Source organism: Carex rostrata, chromosome 34 (genome assembly GCF_964058835.1).
Source record: "Carex rostrata chromosome 34, lpCarRost1.2, whole genome shotgun sequence".
NCBI lineage: Eukaryota > Viridiplantae > Streptophyta > Magnoliopsida > Poales > Cyperaceae > Carex > Carex rostrata.
In genome coordinates this window covers 2,800,913-2,816,278 of record NC_135951.1, presented here as the reverse complement: position 1 = coordinate 2,816,278, position 15,366 = coordinate 2,800,913, and the positions used below count along the sequence as shown (strand labels likewise).

Below are 15,366 nucleotides of genomic sequence, written 5' to 3'. Positions count from 1 at the left end.
AAAGCTGGAAAGTCGTGAGAGAGACTCGAGCTCTCGATTTTTGGGTAACTTCGCTATTGCCCCATCTTTTAGATTCGGTTCTGTAACTTACTATATATATGCTCTTAATTGCTATCTTGACCAAGTCAACACCGAGGAGCTCATCCCTTGAGTGTTCATTCTGTAGTAGTTTGGTGTTGCCACTACAATTCACTCTGCAAGAGGTTGGTTTAGATTGTTGCACTTCCAATTGGTGAATTGACTCAACCAATTCGATCTTCATAGTCTCTTTTAAATTTGTTTGAGTCCATCTTTCCAGCCCATTGATTTTCTCAGACTATTCCTTTTTTCCTACATTAAATTCGATGGGAGGAGAGAGAGTGTGGGGACTGAAAATGAAATTTAAATTAATTTTAAATTTGGTGGGGATCGAAAATAAATTTCGAAATCAAACATACCAAATTTGACTTTTAATTTCTCCTCATTTGATTTTATGTGATCAATTGGAAGGATTGGAGAGAACCGGATAGGAAAAGTGCATTCTGAAATTCAAATTTAGAAAACAAATATAGGTACCAAAAATGATTATCCGTATTGATGGTTTTTGTAAGAAAGTAATCGACCCGGTTTCCCATTTTTTTTTTATGATACTTTATATAAAAAATTCGCCCAAATCCTACAGGCTTATTGAAATCATATTATGTCATGTAACAGACAGACATCAGTACAAAAAAAGGATCTATGATATTTCTGGAATAATTACTTCAAGCACCAGGTCAAGTAAGTTGCATGACGAATAATCACTTCTGGAATAGTCACTTCAAGAGCGTTCATGTGGCCCAGTTCAGTCGCCTCTTTCCCTCGTGGTACCATTAAATTTATTACTTGAAAGCAACCTTCGCAAAAAAATCTAGATATTTTGAACAAAACTTTGAATGTTCGTACATAACCTTTTACTTTAATTTTTTGTTCATATCTTTTTATCTTAATTTTTGCAACTTCATAGGCAGTCAATCTCTATTATATCTTCGTTTTCAAATTCCAAATAATTCATACAATCTCTTAACATAAATTTCATATAAAAATGTATTTGCAAACAAAATTTTATAGTTTTTAAAATCATTTTACTATTTTTTTCATACAGGTAACAAATTACCTTATCAAAATTTGAACCATGCAAAACTACTAATTTTCTATCTATCTAACAATAGTAAAAAATTCTAAAAAAATATAATATTTTGTCTCCAAGTACATTTTTAAATGGAGATCATATTAAGTAATTATGTTGAATTTATGAAACAGAGAAGTGGAATTGAGGAGAGATAATATATTCGCAAACTTGTGTTTTTTCTTATTACAAGATTTCTTATTTATTATTACCAAGCTCAAAACTAGCCGTTAATACTATTTCTTATTCTAGTAATGACGGTACATGTTACCGTTATCTTTCTATATTTGAAAATAAGTTTGATTCATTTTCTATATTTGAACACTCCCTCTCAAACTACGAATGTATATATCATACATTCCAACATTGTTTGTAATTCTCTCAAATGGATTTGAGTCCAATCCTTTGATGAAGATATCTTTGCAAGTTAATCTTCACTTTTAACATATGGTGTTTCTATTTCTTTTGCTTGAACACCCTCTCTCATGAAGTGGTAATCAACTTCTATATATTTCATTCGCTGATGAAACACGAGATTTGATGCTATGTAACGTGCCAAGTTGTTGTCGCGAAATATTTGAATAGGTCCTTAAGTTTTAAATCCCATGTCGGATAGGAGTTGGTTAATCCATGTCAACTCGATTGCGGTTGATGCCATAGCATGATATTCCACTTCAGCACTTCATCGTGCCACAATATTTTATTTCTTTCTTTTCCATGTAACTAGATTTCCACCTAGAAATGTACAAAAGCCGATTATTAATTTTCTATCGAAGTTTCTGGCCCAAAAATAATAAACTAATTTAACACATCATGAAACAATCTCAATGCAATTTAATAAGCAACAAAAAAAATTAATAAATATCTGCTACGTCCTACAAACTTTATGGATAAAGTACAAAATATTAAGAAAATAATATTCGCTACAGATTTCATGGATCTAGTAGAAAATATTAATAACATAATAATAAATAATTTTATTACAATTTTTAAATTGAAAGCAATTTAATGACCAACATTAAATAATAAACCAATTTTGATGCATTTTATATTTTATGATCTGTTGTATAATCCTCCATTTGAAATAAAAAAAACTGTATAGAGATTGGTTTATTAAATAAAACACGACAAATTATGCAACAAGGAAATATGTTTATATTTGTTGGTATGTTGCATAACCCTCCATTTTAAATAAAAAATGATGGAGAGTAAACGAGGGAGGAGAAGTGAGAGGGAGAGAAAAGGGAAAAGAAAGTGGAGCCCACAAGGACATTTTGTTAATAATTTATAAAGAGTGGTATTTTGTTTGTTGGTTTGAAAATGAAGAGCAATTTGTACATTCTCCCCTCAATAATTGGCTCTTAGTGCTCTTGAAGAGTTGAAAGTTTAATGTTGTAATTATTGGGTGTCCATTTGTTAACTCTAACCTTACTTCTAAGTCAATTTTTAATTGAGCCAAATAACATACTCAGTTACGAATTTCAAGCAAATTATAAAACTTAGTCATATGCATATTTTAGTGTAATATTAATATTTACATAAGAAAAGTACTTTACCACAAATTTATCCCCCATTTTAAGACGGCTCTAAGATTGGTCAATTGTTCAAGTAGACGCTTCTGCTTTGTGCCTTATCCGCTCAGAATAAATAATATCCGCTCACTTTATATTCTCAAATCCACGCACTTGCTGGCAACTTGAGAAATACGCCGAACTGAGCTTCTCATCTTCTAAGCAACTAATTTGTTTCTTTAACCATGCTCATGATTAAAAACTTTGCTTTGGTTTTTCTCCTCCTCTTAAAAATCACATTCTCATTCAGCCAAGAAGTTGAATTTACATTCAATGGATTCACCGGTGCAAATTTAACCCTGGACGGTGAAGCTTACATCGAGTCGAATGGCCTTTTGATATTAACAAACGACACAGCTGACGTATATGCTCATTCCTTCTACCCCTCTTCAATTCGCTTCGGCAACACCACCTCTTCCTTTTCAACCACATTTGTATTCGCAATTATTTCGAAGGACCATAGCCTCAGCAGCGATGGGATGGCCTTCTTCATCTCACCCTCAAAGAATCTCTCTACCGCCTTTCAAGGACAATACTTGGGCCTCTTCAATCAACAAAACAACGGCAATCCCACCAATCATATTTTTGCCGTTGAGCTTGACACTGTATATAACCCTGAATACGATATAAATAATAACCATGTTGGCATTGATATAAATAGTTTGAAGTCAAGCCAATCGGCTTCTCCAATCTATTATGTCGACGATTCAGGTGTTTTTCAAAATTTGAGCCTTTTCAGTGGTAAAGCAATGCAAGTATGGGTTGAATACAAGAGCCAAGAGACACAAATTACTGTTGCCATATCTCCCATTGGAAAGTCTAAGCCAAGAAAACCTCTACTCTCTTATAAATTCAATCTCTCAACAGTTTTGAACGATTATATGTACGTTGGTTTTTCTTCCTCCACTGGCCCTATCGTTAGCTCTCATTACATCCTTGGATGGAGCTTCAAACTAAATGGACCAGCACCATCCATTGACCTATCGAAGTTACCAAAGCTCCCACGTACAACCCCCAAAGGCCAATCAAAAGTCTTAGACATAGTGATACCTGTTGCTTCAGCAGCCTTTATTCTTATTTTAGTCACTTTCATTTTCTGCTATGTGAAGAAGCACTTTAAGTACAGAGAAGTGATTGAAGATTGGGAAGTTGATTTTGGTCCACATCGCTTCTCATACAAAGATTTGTACCGAGCAACCAATGGGTTTCAGGAAAAAGAGTTGCTTGGACTTGGTGGATTTGGGAGGGTTTACAGGGGGGTTTTACCCGTGTCCAAATTGGAAGTTGCAGTCAAGCGATTCACACACGAATCCAACCAAGGTATCAAGGAATTTATTTCAGAGGTTGTGAGTATTGGCCGGCTCCGGCATAGAAACCTTGTTCAATTACTGGGTTATTGCCGGAGTAAAGGGGAGCTCCTTTTGGTATATGATTACATGCCAAATGGGAGTCTTGACAAGTATTTGTATGACCTAGAAAAGCCAACCCTCAAATGGACCCAACGATTCAAAATTATCAAAGGAGTAGCATCAGGTCTTTTATATCTCCATGAGGATTGGGAGCAAGTTGTCATCCACCGAGACGTTAAGGCAAGCAATGTTTTATTAGACAGTGATTTAAATGCTAGATTAGGTGACTTTGGCCTTGCAAGATTATATGATCGTGGTATCGACCCTCAAACCACCCATGTGGTAGGTACAATGGGTTATATTGCCCCAGAGCTTGCGAGAACTGGTAAGGCAACACCTCTTACTGATGTGTTTGCCTTTGGTGCATTCCTGTTAGAGGTTGTTTGCAGTAAGAGACCAGTGCACCTCGGTGCGCAAGGGGAGCGAAAGATTCTAGTCAATTGGGTGTTACAAAACTGGAGATTCGGATCATTAGCGGATATTGTGGATCCAAGATTAGGGGAATGTTATACAGTTGAGGAGTTAGATATGGTGCTAAAACTAGGTTTGATTTGCTCACATCCAGTACCTAGTGCCAGGCCGAGCATGCGACAAGCTGTGCAATATTTGGAAGGTGATGTACCCCTACCAGACTTAACTGAAATATATATGAATTTTAGCACGCTTACAATGTTTCAGAGTGAAGGATTTGATTCTTATGTTATGTCACATCCCTCTACAACGACATCTTTCTCTGGTTTATCTGGTGGTAGATGACAGAACAGACTCTGTGTTTTCTAATTTTTATTTATCTGATAATATTGTGTAATCATATGTTATTGTTGGAAATTGTAAACATAATTATTAGTCAGATGTAATAATTAATATTGGAACTCCCTGGAATTGTTATAAATGTATTCCTTAATTTTGTATTATCTAGAGGTCATGTTGTAGTCTTCTAGGATGTCTTGAGAGATCAAAAAACGTATCTGGGAAATAAAGGAGTTTTATGAGAGGATTAAATGTTATTTAGTGGGAGTAGAGTGTGTAGTAGAGGATTAAAGGAGTTTTATGTAAAGACTCTTTTCAATGTAAGAGAGTAAGAGAATATTTATATTAGAAGTTAGTTTTCTGTCAGAAAGTGTTCTTTTTTCCACTATTAAATATATTAAGTTTATATCAAATACTAATTACAAATTGTTATTAGAACCATGGAAAGCTCAGTAGTGAAATCGTTGGGACAAGCTTTGTTGCCGCATCTTACAAAGAACGTCTATGATAATTGGGGTATACAAATGAAGGCCTTGCTCAGTGCACAAGATGTGTGGGAAGTAGTTGAAGTCGGCTATAAAGAGCCGGAAGCAATGGCCAATCATACGGCAAAACAATTGAAGAAACCCGTATTAGAGATAAAATCACACTTTATCTCATTTTTCAAGCAGTTGATGAATCTCATTTTGAGAAAATTGCAAGTGGGACAAGATCACAGGATGCATGGGAGATACTCGAGAAGGCATACAAAGGTTGCATTTGTCAGTCAAATTACTGATTTCTTTTTCGTTAGTTTATCGGGTACGGGTAGGGTAACAATTTTTTCCGTTGTCTTACCCGTTTTCATATAAGATTATTTAAAAAAATAAAATTATATCTATAAATATATATGGCTAAGGCTAAGGTGCTATCGGTTGCATAGCGACCTACGGTGCTACGGCTCAATATTCGAGTTTTCAAAATCTAAATGGTCGATCCGAACCGTTCATCTTGTTCTCCATATTAATATGTGTTTGGATATCAAATTTTACATTTTTTGGAAATTTTTTACTATTTTTTTAGATAGATAGAAAATCAAATATCTGAATGGGGCAGAATTTTTTAGATCAACTAATTTTCTACCTATCTAAAAAATAGTAAAAAATTTCCAAAAAATGTAAAATTTGGTCTCCAAACACATATTAATATGGAGAACAAGATGAATGGTTCGGATCGACCGTTTGAATTTTGAAAACTCGAATATTGAGCCGTAGCACCGTAGGTCTCTATGCAACCCATAGCATCCACTACTACAAAAATGGTCATTGTACACTGCACATCGTACACAGATTTGACAATTTTATATAAAAACCATGTACAAAATAGGTTTTTTTGAAAGTCCAAAATAACTGTGGGATTTCTACACGGATATTTATTAAAGAATCAGTGTAGAAAGCCTTGAGAGAGCTACACGGACGTTTATTAGGAATTGTACACGGATTATTGTTTAAATAACAGTGTAGAAAGCCTTGAGAGAGCTACACGGACGTTTATTAAAGAGCCGTGTAGAAAGGTAAAAATTATACACGGTTTTTTGTTTAAATAACAGCGTAGAAAGCCTTGAGAGATCTACACGGATTATTGTTTAAATAACAGTGTAGAAAGCCTTGAGAGAGCTACACGGACGTTTATTAAAGAGCCGTGTAGAAAGGTAGAAATTATACACGGTTTTTTGTTTAAATAACAGCATAGAAAGCCTTGAGAGAGCTACACGGATTTATACTTAAAAATCAGTGTAGAAAGGTTATTGTAGGGTTTTGGTTATATAAAAAACATTCTCCTTCCAGCGCCGTTTTGATCAATTAATTAATACTCTCTCTCTCTCTTGGTCTGATTTATGCGCACAAGGATGCTGGATTTGAGATCTCTTTCTCTGCTGGTCTGATTTATGCGCACAAGGAGGCCAGATCTGAGATCTTTGAAATTAATTTGTATTTCTTCTCTCTATCTTGTTAAGTTAGTACGTCATGTATATATATATTTCTCTTTTTTTCCTCTAATTTTCTGTTTTTAGTTTTTAGTTTTTATGCGCACCATTTTGTAGTTTTTTTTCTTCCTTTTTCATCTCGGCACAAGCTGACAAAAAAACAAACCTGATGTGTTGACGAATTTTTCATCTCGGCACAAGCTTCCTTTTTCATCTCACATGCACTTGATACAGGTTAAAATCTAGTTAGCCTATTTAAATAATTCTAGTTAGCCTATTTAAATAATTTTAGTTAGCCTAATAAATGAACAGGTAAAATCACAAGAAAATGAAGAAGAAGGGTAGGCTGACGAATTCTCATCTCGGCACAAGGAAAATAATAACGAAAGAATCATATCGGCACAAGAATTATTTAAATAGACTAATTAACTAGATAGCATATTGGACAAAATTTCATCTCGGCACAAGAAAAGGGTGCCATGCATTTTTCAATAGATTGCCGAATTTTCATCTCGGCACAAGGAAAAAATTGATTTTTTATGAAAATTTCAATATGTGAAAATTCTCGGACCGAGATACTATTTCGGCACAACAAAATAAAATAAATTTTGCTATTGTACACGGATATTTAGCTAAATATTCGTCTAGCTCGGTTATATAGAGAGCGACACTGGCAATCAATCGTACACGGGTGTTTATGTAATAATCCGTGTAGCTCTCTTATAATCGCACACGGCTAAATATCCGTGTGTATTTATTCAAGGATTTCTACACCCTCACAGCATACACGGCAGGAAATCCGTGTAGCTCCTCCATTTATGTCCGTGTGCAATCTCTTTTTCTGTAGTAGTGACCTTAGCCTTACCCAATATATATTTGTATGAAGATGATACATATGATACAATAAAATTTTGTATTTTATTAAATTTTCATAATTCAAATTAGTTGTATTCATTATTATTATTTGCTTTTTTTTCTTATTTTGAAAAATATTTTATCAAAAATATAAATTAAAATGTCAATGATACATTTTTATCTGTTTACCCGATCCGTACCATATTCGAAAAGACGAATAAGGGTAAAGATTTTTTTTCGTTATCATAGCAAGTACGGGTATGAAAATGCCTTCATCCGACCTGTATCGTACCTGTTGACACCCCTAAAAAATTGTCAGAGCTCGTGAAAGTGTGCCCATTGGACAAGTGAGAGGAGAATAATTAGTACAAACACATATGCCATTTTGCAGGAATATTATTAATTAATTAAGTCTCCCGGTCCATTAATTAATTGAGCTGGACCTTGGACTTTGAAAACTTGCCTATGGCTATGGGCCAGGCATACAATTGGGTTACAAAAGAATTTTTAAAAAAAACAAAAAGAGACAAAATGGAATCTAAAAATATATCTAATCCTAGAGCAATGCCCGCATCTGCTACGCTACTATTCGTGTTAGGTAGCAGATTTGTGCTCCCCAACTTCGGACTGTGTGATCTAAAATGGATAAAATAAAATATTTTTCTAATGGTCAGCTTCTTTTTACAAATATATTATTTTAGAAAATAATTAATAAATCCTTAGAAATTTATCTCCTATAAAATAAATTACTTTTTTTAACATATTTATAGAAAAACAAGTATGTGAAATTGTAAAAATGACACTCCAAACTTCATTAATTTGTAATTTTGCCATTGATACTCAATTCTTATACTATTTTTATTAAAAATTAACTGAAAAATACTGTTTTAAAATACGTATTTTTGTACCGGGATGTGCAATTATGAAATACGTATTTCAAAACAGTATTTTTCAGCTAATTTTTAATAAAAATAGTATAAAAATTGAGTATAAATGGCAAAATTAGGAATTAACGAAGTTAAGAGTGACATTTTTACAATTTCAAAGTTTAGAGCGGCATTTTGACAATTTGAAGGTTTTGGACACTAGTGGAGAACATACAATTAGTGTTGCCTTAAAAAACCGATACTAATACTTTAGTATCGGTCGTTTACAAAAAGCCGACACAAATAATATTAGTGTCGGATGTTTATAATAGGCGACACTAATAACTGAGAATTAGTGTCGGCTGTTTATAAAAAGGCGACACTAATGTATTAGTGTCGGCCATTTATAAACAACCAACACTAATACTTAACAATTAGTGTCGGCTATTTATAAACAGCCGACACTAATACATTAGTGTCGCTTTTTTATAAATAGCCGACACTAATTCTCAGTTATTAGTGTCACCTATTTATAAACAGCCGACACTAAAGCTGAAAAAATTTCATTTAAGTCCCGCTCACCTCTTTCAAACGCACGCCTAGGGTTTAAAACACAGCCTTCACTTCGCTTCACGCTTCTCTCCGATCTGATCTTCTCAAACCTAGCCGCTTCTTCTAGGCAAATACCAGAAGATGGCGCTGTTTCATTTCGTCAACTGTGCTCTCTCGCTACACCACCTCTCTCTTGCGACACCAGGCGTTGCCTAGATGAAGTTGCCTCTGTGGACTCTGCAGCGCTACACCAGGCATCGCTACATCACCTCCATCTATAAGAGTGTTAAAGGTCACGACATCAGGTTCATACCCTTTAGACATCATGTCATGTAAAAAATCCACTGTTGTCTCAATTTCACCATTCTTGTATAATCCATCTATAAGAATGTTATAGGTTACGACATCAGGCTGATGCCCTTTAGAAATCATGTCATGTAGATAATCCATTGCCTTCTCAATTTCAACTTTCTTGCACAAACCATTTATAAGAATAACGATAAATGAGCAATTTGGATGATATTTTATTTAGTGACTGTTATTTGTAAATTATGATGAATTATTTGATATCTTTGTTTTATATATAGTTCAGCAAAAATATATGAGCATCTCAGAACAAAAATTTTCATTTTTGGAATTTTCTATGATTTATAGTGAATTTTTGAATTTTTTTTTTTTAAAAAAAAAAAAACATTAGTGTCGGCTATTTATTAAATGGCCGACATCGGTTTTTTAATAAATAACCGACACTAAAAGTTAGTATTAGTGTCGGCTATTTAATAAATAGCCGACACTAATGTCTTACTTTTAGTGTCGGCTTTTTACAAAGTATTAGTATCAACCCGATTAGTGTCGCCTAATGTCCGACACTAATACCCATAAACAGCCGACACTAATTCCAAGTTCTCCACTAGTGGGAGTGGCAAATAACCAATTTTTTCTATTGTTTTTTCTCTGTAAATCAATAAACGAGGGAAGAAAGAAATTAAAATAGTCTAGCACTTCTTAGGAGCCACGATATCGTTCTGCAATAGCGAGTGCGAGGCAAAGTCTTGACTGGACGAGGCAGAGCAGCGTCTGGTTTGGGCGAGACCGACGTAGCGATGCATCGATGCAATGTCCGGACTGGGTGAGACAAGGCGGCAACCGCGGCATCTGGATTGGACTGCCGGTGACTCAACGCTGCATCTGCCTCATTACTTAGATTTTATCCTTCACTTACTTTGTTTTATTTTTATTAAATACAATATTTCCTAAAAGACATGCATTAGGTAGTGAAATTTTCAAGACCGGAACAAATTGTGTACATAAAGGGTTTAAATTTTTCTCTAGCCCCAGATTTCAAGATCTTTAGGACCGGCCCTGATGACACTATACCTACACACTTGGAAGATATGGGAACGCACACCACATTTCAATTATGCCCTCATGTAGAATCGAACTCATATCCTTCTATAGAAGGACAATGTGTTTACCAGTTGCCCCATGCAGCGGTGGCTCCGCTTTCATTACTCATAGCTAGGCAATAGGTGATCCCAGAGTGTGCTGGCATAGAAAGATAAAAAATTGTCAAAGCTCGTGAAAGTGTGCCCATTGGACATGTGAAAGGAGAATAATTAGTTGAAACACATGGGCGATATGATTTTGCAGGAATATTATTAATTAATTAATTAAGTCTCCCTGTCCATTAATTAATTGAGCTGGACCTTGGACTTTGAAAACTTGCCTATGGCTAGGCATACAATTGGGTTACAAGAGAATAACAGAAAAACAAAAAGAAACAAAATGGAATCTAAATATATATCTAATCCTATAGCAATGCCCGCATCTGCTACGCTGCTATATATTCGTGTTAGGTTAATTTCAGATTTGTGCTCCCCAACTTCGGATCGTGTGATCTGAAATGGATAAAAGAAAATCTTTTACAAAAATCTTTCTTGACATTCGTAAATATTTTTTCAAAAAATCTTCAAGTTATATTTTTCTCCAAAATTTTATATATGTTGAACTACTTAAGAATTATACCTGTATCAGTACTAGTTTACCATTAGTCTTACCCGATTAAAATTTGTTTTCAAATGGTCAGGTTCTTTTTACAAATATATTATTTTAGAAAACTAATTAATAAATACTTAGAAAATTATCTTTTATAATATATTACTTTTTTTTAACATATTTATAGAAAAACAACTATGTGACTGCATGTTTTTAATATTAAACAAGTTATATTTAGTAAAAGTTTGTGCAAATAATTATTTTCTTTAATATTTAAGTAGTTTGTTTTTTAACAGTTATACATATTATATGTCTAAATATATGTCTGATGATTGTATGAATGTATTTGTTGATAGCTTGACTTTATACTAAATTAATTTAAAATTTATAAATTTTACATAAAAATGTATCACTAATAAATAAATTGGTTTCAACGAGTTGAATTTCATCATTCGAAATCAATGCAACAGACTTTAACTTTAATCTTTTCAAGTATTTGGCGAGCTGAAAGACATCTGGATCTACTCTAAATATAATTATCTTTTTGTAAAGATAAGTAACTAAATTTTTATTAAAACTATATATATTTATTAAAGCCCGTAGGCAAGTACAATTAAAGCAGAGAGTTACGTTCCACAGGACCTAGCTAGCTCTAACCCTATATAATATCTGTTTGTCGAATATCTTTAATTTGTATCTAACTCTAAATCACTCTCATGCCGGGTAATAAATATATAACATAGACAAAGAGTTACGTTCCATATATATATATAGGACCAAGCTAGCTAATTAATATCTGTTTGTATCTCTAACCCTAGCTAATTAATATCTGTTAGAGTAGTTACGTTCCATATTCTACTCTAACCCTATTATCTTTGTATCCCGAATTATCTTTATAAAATCACTCTAATGCTAGTTATGAGACGGCTCTTTGGCTTGGTGCCTTATCTCCTCACATGAATAAATAATATCTGGTCACTTTATATTCTCAAATCCAAAACAACTTCCTGTCAAAGAAATAATTTGTTTCTTTAGCCATGCTCATGATTAAAAACTTTGCTTTGGCTTTTCTCCTCCTCTTAAAAATCACGTTCTCATTCAGCCAAGAACTAGAATTTACATTCAATGGATTTGCTGGTGCAAATTTAACCCTGGACGGTAAAGCTTACATCGAGACGAATGGCCTTTTGAGGTTAACAAACGACACGGCTGAAATAAATGGTCATGCCTTCTACCCCTCTTCAATTTGCTTCGGCAGGACCACCTCTTCCTTTTCAACCGCATTTGTATTTGCAATTATTTCGAAGGACCTTGACCTCAGCAGCGATGGGATGGCCTTCTTCATCTCACCCTCCAAGAATCTCTCTGCCGCCATGCAAGGACAATACTTGGGCCTCTTCAATGATCAAAACAATGGCAATCCCACCAATCATATTTTTGCCGTTGAGCTTGACACTGTACATAACCCTGAATACGATATAAATAATAACCATGTTGGCATTGATATAAATAGTTTGAAGTCAAGCCAATCTGCTTCTGCTGCCTATTATGCCGACGATTCAGGTGCTTTTCAAAATTTGAGCCTTACCAGTCGTAAAGCAATTCAAGCATGGGTTGAATACGAGAGCCAAGAGACACAAATTACTGTTACCTTATCTCCCATTAGAAAGTCTAAGCCAAAAAAACCTCTACTCTCTTATAAATTTAATCTCTCAACAGTTTTGAACGATTTTATGTACGTTGGTTTTTCTTCTTCCACTGGCCCTATGGCTAGCTCTCATTATATCCTTGGATGGAGCTTCAAACTAAATGGACCAGCACCATCCATTGACCTATCAAACTTACCAAAGCTCCCACGTACAGCCCCCAAAGGCCGATCAAAAATCTTACACATAGTGATACCTGTTGCTTCAGCAGCCTTTATTCTTATTTTAGTCACTTTCATTTTCCGATATGTGAAGAAGCAGTTTAAGTACAGAGAAGTGATTGAAGATTGGGAAGTTGATTTTGGTCCACATCGCTTCTCATACAAAGATTTGTACCGAGCAACCAATGGGTTTGAGGAAAAAGAGTTGCTTGGAATTGGTGGATTTGGGAGGGTTTACAGGGGGGTTTTACCCGTCTCCAAATTGGAAGTTGCAGTCAAGCGATTCACACACGAATCCAACCAAGGTATCAGGGAATTTATTTCAGAGGTTGTGAGTATTGGCCGGCTCCGGCATAGAAATCTTGTTCAATTACTGGGTTATTGCCGGAGTAAAGGGGAGCTCCTTTTGGTATATGATTACATGCCAAATGGGAGTCTTGACAAGTATTTGTATGGTCATGAAAAGCCGACCCTTAATTGGATCCAACGATTCAAAATTATCAAAGGAGTAGCATCAGGTCTTTTATACCTCCATGAGGATTGGGAGCAAGTCGTCATCCACCGAGACATTAAGGCAAGCAATGTTTTATTAGACAGTGATTTAAATCCTAGATTAGGTGACTTCGGCCTTGCAAGATTATATGATCGTGGTATCGACCCTCAAACCACCCATGTGGTAGGTACAATGGGTTATATTGCCCCAGAGCTTGCGAGAACTGGTAAGGCAACACCTCTTACTGATGTGTTTGCCTTTGGTGCATTCCTATTAGAGGTTGTTTGCAGTAAGAGACCAGTGCACCTTGGTGCGCAAGGGCAGCGAATGATTCTAGTCAATTGGGTGTTACAAAACTGGAGATTCAGGTCATTAGCGGATATTGTGGATCCGAGACTAGGCGAATGTTATACAATTGAGGAGCTAGATATGGTGCTAAAACTAGGTTTGATTTGCTCACATCCACTACCTAGTGCCAGGCCGAGGATGCGACAAGCTGTGCAATATTTGGAAGGTGATGTACCCCTACCAGACTTAACTGAAATATATATGAATTTTAGCACGCTTACAATGTTTCAGAATGAAGGATTTGATTCTTATGTTATGTCACATCCCTCTACAACGACATCTTTCTCTGGTTTATCTGGTGGTAGATGATAGAACAGACTCCGTGTTTTCTAATTTTTATTTATCTGATAATATTGTGTAATCAGATGTTATTGTTGGAAATTGTAAACATAATTATTAATCTAATGTAATAATTAATATTGGAACTCTATGGAATTGTTATGAATGTATTCCTTAATGTTGGTATTATCTAGAAGTCATGTTGTAGTCTTCTAGGATGTCTTCAGAGATGAAAAAACTTATCTAGGAAATAAAGGAGTTTTATGAGAGGATCAAATGTCATTTAGTGGTAGTAGAGTGTGTAGAAATTTATTTGGGTCTATATATTATGTAAAGAGTCTTTTCAATGTAAGAGAGTAAGACAATATTTATATTAGAAATTAAATTTATGTCAGAAAGTGTTCTTTTTTTCACTATTAAATATATTAAGTTTATATCAAATACTAATTACAAATTGTTATTAGAACCATGGAAAGCTCTGCAGTGAAATCTTTGGGACAAGCTTTGTTGCCGCATCTTACAAAGAACAACTATATAGGGATGAAGGCCTTGCTCAGTGCACAAGATGCGTGGGAAGTAGTTGAAGTCGGCTATAAAGAGATAAAACCGCACTATATCTCATTTTTTAAGCAGTTGATGAATCTGGTTTGGAGAAAATTGCAGGTGCGACAAGATCAAAGGAGGCATGGGAGATACTCGAGAAGGCATGCAAAGGTTGCATTTGTCAGTCAAATTACTGATTTGATGAATTGGGTATTCATGTAGTCTTGTAGTATTGAATAAGGCCTTCATGTAGTCTTGTAGTATTGAATAAGGCCTTCATGTAGTCTTGTAGTATTTGTACTCATGTAGTCAAATTACATATTCTCTTTTCTATTTAATTATTTGATTTTTGGTTGCTATATAAATTGATGATTGTAAATATATAGCTAGGTTGCGAGTAGCTAGTACAATATAGATGGCACCATCGATCCAAAAGGTTTAAATATTAGTTATATATAAAATAGATGTTATATTTGAAGAAAATTGGATCAGTTGGCCATATCGTATCCAGAGCTGTAATCTGTATCTAGGAAAGACCGTGACATTGGATTTACACAATTTAGTGCTACTATTCAATTACTTCACATTTTCTTATGGTTTAATTTTCTCACATGGCTCAGGGTACCAACTGGAGTGTGCACTTTAACGAGCATTAATTACCACAAAGTGTGAGACCCTGAGCCTCATTATTATTACCACTCAGACCTTTTTCGTTCCTCCGACTT

General features: G+C 34.7%; 1 long non-coding RNA gene and 3 pseudogenes across 2 annotated transcripts in view; 3 read left to right on the top strand and 1 right to left on the bottom strand.

The window, feature by feature from the left end:
* Positions 1-14,858, top strand: part of LOC144549105 (L-type lectin-domain containing receptor kinase SIT2 pseudogene) — a 62,468-nt pseudogene extending 47,610 nt beyond the window's left edge. The window contains exon 2 of the transcript XR_013509576.1: positions 14,813-14,858. The product of XR_013509576.1 is annotated as an L-type lectin-domain containing receptor kinase SIT2 pseudogene (transcript). The remainder of the gene's footprint in view (positions 1-14,812) is intronic.
* The window catches only part of LOC144549112 (uncharacterized), a 58,565-nt gene continuing 45,897 nt past the window's right edge, over positions 2,699-15,366 (bottom strand). The window contains exon 3 of the long non-coding RNA XR_013509577.1: positions 2,699-2,831. This is a non-coding gene — a long non-coding RNA (uncharacterized LOC144549112). The remainder of the gene's footprint in view (positions 2,832-15,366) is intronic.
* Positions 2,815-5,063, top strand: LOC144549103 (L-type lectin-domain containing receptor kinase SIT2 pseudogene; annotated as a pseudogene).
* On the top strand, positions 12,069-14,552 carry LOC144549104 (L-type lectin-domain containing receptor kinase SIT2 pseudogene; annotated as a pseudogene).